The following is a 5,575-nucleotide window of genomic DNA, read 5'->3' on the forward strand; positions in this document are numbered from 1 at the left end:
GTTTCACTTTCGAAATGCAATGCCTCACATATTTGCTTATGCAGGACTTAGGTTCTAATGCATTGCTTACTTTTCAATGTATCACAACCAGCTCCTTTTTTCTGAACGTTACATTTTATCTCTTTAGTTTTAGAATGTGTCAAACTACATTTCCATTCGTGTTTTACATTACAGCTCCTTTCTTTAGAATGTGCCATACTACGGCTTCTTCCTATAGTTTCTTCTCATCCTATCACCTTTATTTTGATGAATTTGTTATATCAACTCTTTATCTTTGAATCCACAATTTCTCATATCTACGATATATAGGTCGTACTTTAGCTTCTTAAACTTGAACGTGTACTTTCAAAAATACTAATAAGTCGCTTTAATTTAGAGTGTAATTTATTATTTTTCAAATAGTCAAACAAGTCAATTGAACACTAACAATACTTTTATTGGGCTTGTAAACAAAAGTTGTTAATTATTGTATAGTTCTTGAATATAACATTAACTACTTTAGATCAATTTTCCTTTTGCGCACAAAATAGTTTTTGGGTAAGAGAAACTAATTTCTATATTATAATGTAAGAAAGCAGTCTTTTTTCATTCTTTTGTCCAAAAATTATACATAGTTTTCATATTAAGAACTGACAAGAAGAGTAACTGAGGTCGCTTAACAATCGATCCAACCATTCTGGTTTCTGTATTTTTTTGTTTTATTTCTTTATTTGTTTCAAAAATTTGTGCAAAAAGCTGTTCCTAATCTTGTACTCATCAATTAGGGAGAAGACAGCTAGTCAAGAGTATCCACAACCTACTGTTGATCTACTCTTCGTTGATTTAATAGTAGAATTTAATCGTAACTCTTATAGCACACACAGGGCCTCAGAGTGTGGAACGTATTTTTGCGACAAAAGGTCGTAAACCATGAATCTTTGGATTCAGGATCCACCATGCCACGCCCAGCCCATAATTTTGTACAGATAATGTTTTTGTAACAAACCATAATTTATGTATATGCTCAAAAGATTTATGCAGTGTTTTACTTTTCAACTATTTTTTTCGTGTATTTTGTATTAACTGAAGTAATACAGTCTTACGCCAAAGAGAGATACATGAATATAAACTGCTATCAAATTATCTCTGATATTTAATGTGTTAAAATATTAAATTGGAAAAGCCTTTGAATTTTAAAAAAATGTGTTATAAATCAGCAATAAAAAATAGCTGTTTATTTTTATGTAAACTTCAAGTGAAAGCGACATTTCTGTTGATGCTTAAACTAGTTTCTCCGAAGTACCACTGCAAAGTCTGTACTGGTAAAGTTCGCTCTTAATAAGCGTAGAAACCCATGTTTATTTATAGTTCCAGCTGTCTCTCATATCAGGGTTTCATGTACAGGATGTTTCACAAAGTACCTATCTCGTAGTATGCAAATATGTAGGACTGTCGACAGGATCAACATATCACACTTGGATATATTTGATCATCTTTTTTTGAGGTTTCTTTCATTCAGGCTTAGTAGCATTAATGTCTAATTAATCGGTTTTTAATAAGAAGAAGTAACTATTAAGTAGAAAATTATGCTTAAACTGTTGTATCCGATGATTAATTCGATCATTATTCCCGCATATTCAATCAGACTTTACCAGTTATTAATAATCTGATAAAAAAAAACGTTAGGTGGAAAAAAATAAGGTACGGCCAAGAAATAATTGAACGTGCGACTTAGTGGAATAATATTAGAATTGGCGCCTAAACTGGTAGCTGCACTCATAGCACTGATAACAATTTTACAAGTATTCATTCATTAGTGTAGCCAGGCCACGCATTTTGTTTTCCCACCATCATGCTCCAAAATGAACAAAAATGTTGATTGCATTCCTTTTCTGGCCGCACTTTTCTCACACTTAAGGTTTGTTTGTTTGATTTAAATTTCGCGCAAAACTACTCGAGGACTATCTGCGCTAGCCATCCCTAGTTTAGCAGTGTAATTCTCGAGGGAAGGCAGCTAGTCATCACCACCCACCACCAATCCTGTGGCTACTCTTTTACCAACGAATAGTGGAATTGACTGTCGCATTATAACGCGCCCACGGCTGAAATGGGCGAGCATGTTTGTGCGACCGGAATTCGAACCTGTAACCCTCGGATTACGAGTCGAACGACTTAACACGCTTGACCATGCTGGATCCCACACTTAAGGTTTCTTTGATTAGATTATTAATTACTGAGAAAGACTGATTGAATATGCTTGTTAAAAATATATTTTAAGAAGTGAAAACTAACTATAGATGGGTCTTAAACCCGTGACTAACACATAACTAGCAAATAATTTAACTAACTAAGCTACCGCTTCTCGAACATTGTCACTCTTACCTCTCCCTTGATAGGCTATTAGAGCAACATCAAAACACACGTAGTATATCGTGCGGCCAAAACAACCTGCAGGACACACTGTGTTATTAACAGAAGTGATAGTTTAGCAATTTTCCATTTTCTGTAGCTCGGACTGTGGTAGTCCAAACACAGATTTTTTGTGGATTTAGTTGTTCTCTATTGGCGTTTAGCGTCACGTGATATTAACTTAAACAATTACTGTAAATACCGATTCTTGATACATCTGTACCGAGTGCACGCAGGTGATGACAAAAAAACTGTTAATTTAGATTCCATGGCGTTCATATAAAGGAAGTTATTAACATTGTTTTAGAAAGGAAAAACTGCTACTATATATGTTAAAGAATCTGGTTGTTTTTGTAAAGTATGGATCTGTTCTATATAATATGGTTGCGATCCTAGAGCTAATATTGGTTACTATCAAGTATCACTTTCTTACTTGCTATGACAACGTTAAAATCAGGGGTTCAATTCCTCTCGGCGGACTCAGCAGATAACCCTTTTTTGGTTTTGTTATAAGAAAACATACACATACATACTTGCAATGACTTGTTGGTTTGTATTGAAATAAAAATTAGCGGTCAAACTGATAGCTACACGTATCTCGTGTTGGTCGAAAGTTTAAAACCCACATATAGACACTTTTCACCTCTTCATAAATATTCTAGCAGAAACTATCTGCTGTTTAGTCAGGCTTTTAGTGATCTGTCACGAAATTGTTCCTGACTTCTTTTAACTGCATTTTGGCGATCAGTTTGTGTATTAGTATTTCTGGCTTGATACTGGTTTCTTCTCACTGAACTTTGCCTCATAACTTTGTGAGTTAACCTACTTCTTTAGTCCTTTTTCCTTCTGTAACTCGCATCTTGAACTTTTATTTTCTTTCTCAAAGTTTCAGTCTTCCTCCGTGATAAGTTACTTTTCCTTTTGGCAATTTTTTTGTACCATGCTTTTCGATAGTTTTGATCACTTTATACTGACACTGAAATAACACAAAATATTCTGTAACTTATGAAGAACAAGTTGCTACTGAATTCCTGCAAATTTGTATGTAACGGACTCCATATGAAAGATTCGGAATTCTTTCGGTCACTGAACAATCCAGTTCATTACATAGGCTTAGATTCTCAGAAATATACCAACGTGAAGTAATGCATGATGACGAGAAACCCCCTCGAAGTAAAAATTTATTCTCAAGACGTCTAGTATGGGTATTAAAATTTTAATTAAAGTAAAGTACAGAATGACGCTTCGACTTTCTCAGGTTATTTTCAGGTTAACAAAAAGTTATACCAGTGATTCTCCAATAAGAGAACTCGCTTTAAATTTCTGCATTAAACTGATCAAGCAATAATTTTAGAAGTTCTATTTATAAAATTGATTTTGTTGACATTAAGAAATCTAGATTACTGAAAAGGGGAAAAAATACCATTTTTCCATTAAAGAAGCGACTTAGGTAAAAATGGGATTAAGTAAGATCATATTATTGTTTTTGTGTAACGTTAGCGAGTGTTTATTTTATGACATTTTTATTTTGGTGCGATATAACATTGTTATTATCTTACGTCTTTAAAAAATGGGTACTTGCACTATACAAACTTTTTTTTAAAATAAAAGACCGCGTTTTAATGAAACTTTTTACAACCTTCCTCTTATAATATTGAAAAATAGTGCAAAGTTTCATCGAAATTGGATATTAAATGAGGGAGGAGATAGATAAATTAGGTGTTCCCATTTTCCTTCTTGTGCCATTCCGAAGGAATACCGATAAACTACTACCACAGTCCCCTGTTTTGATAATTCGAAACTTCTATCTCTAGCTTTCTTGTGGTTTAAACTTGTGGCTCATTAATATATTTAGATTATACCTGTGTGTAAAAACTGAAAACTAGATAATAGCTGAAGACCGGGTATGGCCAGGTGGGTTAAGGCGTTCGACTCGTAATCTGAGGGTCGCGAGTTCGAATCCCCCTCGCACGAAACATCCTCGCCCTTTCAGCCGTGGTGGCGTTATAGTGTGACGGTCAATCCCACTATTCGTTGGTAAAAGAGTAGCTCAAACGTTAGCTGTGGGTGGTGATGACAAGCTGCCTTCCCTCTAGTCTTACACTAGTAAATTAGGGACGGCAAGCGCAGATATTCCTCCAGTAGTTGTGCGCGAAATTCAAAAACAAGCAGATAGCTAAGACTACAAAATGGTGATTTTAATTCTAATTAATACATTTAGGTAATACCGTTATGTAAAGACTTAAAACTATAGGACACCTGAAGCTAACCGGATTGTGACTATTATTACATTATTTATACTGATTTCGACTGATGGGTTACGTTTACGGTGTTTAAAGCCTTTCTCTCGTAGATGCCGTCTTATTGTTCTTGAGTTGCATTCTGCGTCCGTAAGGGCCTTAATCTGGTTCGACGATCGGCTGGTGTCTTGGCGGACAACCCGTCGAATCCTTCTGCTCAACGCCGGCGAAATTTTCTTGAGCCGATCACTTGAAATTCTCGTTTCATATCCCTCAGGGTCTTTTAAGAAATTTGCAACAGCAGTTTTACTACGCCCAATCTCACCAGCAATGGCACGTTGAGAGAGACCTTGCTTTTGCAGCTCGACAATTCTGCCACGTTCAAACTCTGTCAACATTTTAGCCTTTGCCATGTTTTTATCCAATGTAACACAGGAGATGTCAGTGGGGAGATGTTGACAACGCTAATGGTTGAACACAAATGACTAAATTTCGTTATGTGTTCACCGATTAACGCTTCGTTTCAGTATGATCTTAAACTTTTAACCAGCTAGTGTTTAGGCTTATTTCATAGTGTTCACCTTTTTCCTATTAAATGCTAAAAGAGTTTTTTATTTTTATTTTCTCTTTTCTTATTTTCATCTTTCGAAGCTTTACTTAAATAAGTGGTTGAGTCTAACAACGCAAAATGCATATTTTTTTCTTTATGTTCATTGGCCTTAATATTTTGGCCAGCAGTGTATATAGGAATCACAAACAACGAGTAATTGTAGCTAAATTATCATTTTATTATTAAAATTAGGCATTACTACACAAAATACAAAAGAAAAGCGAATAATATGTACAATACATCAAGGATGTCCCTTTCAGCTCCCAACTATAACCACACCTTCCTTCTCATCCATCTATCCGATCTTTTCTTTGTGTGTACTTTAACGTTTCGGATG

The sequence above is a fragment of the Tachypleus tridentatus genome, chromosome 13, assembly GCF_004210375.1.
Source record: "Tachypleus tridentatus isolate NWPU-2018 chromosome 13, ASM421037v1, whole genome shotgun sequence".
NCBI classification, from domain to species: Eukaryota; Metazoa; Arthropoda; class Merostomata; order Xiphosura; family Limulidae; genus Tachypleus; species Tachypleus tridentatus.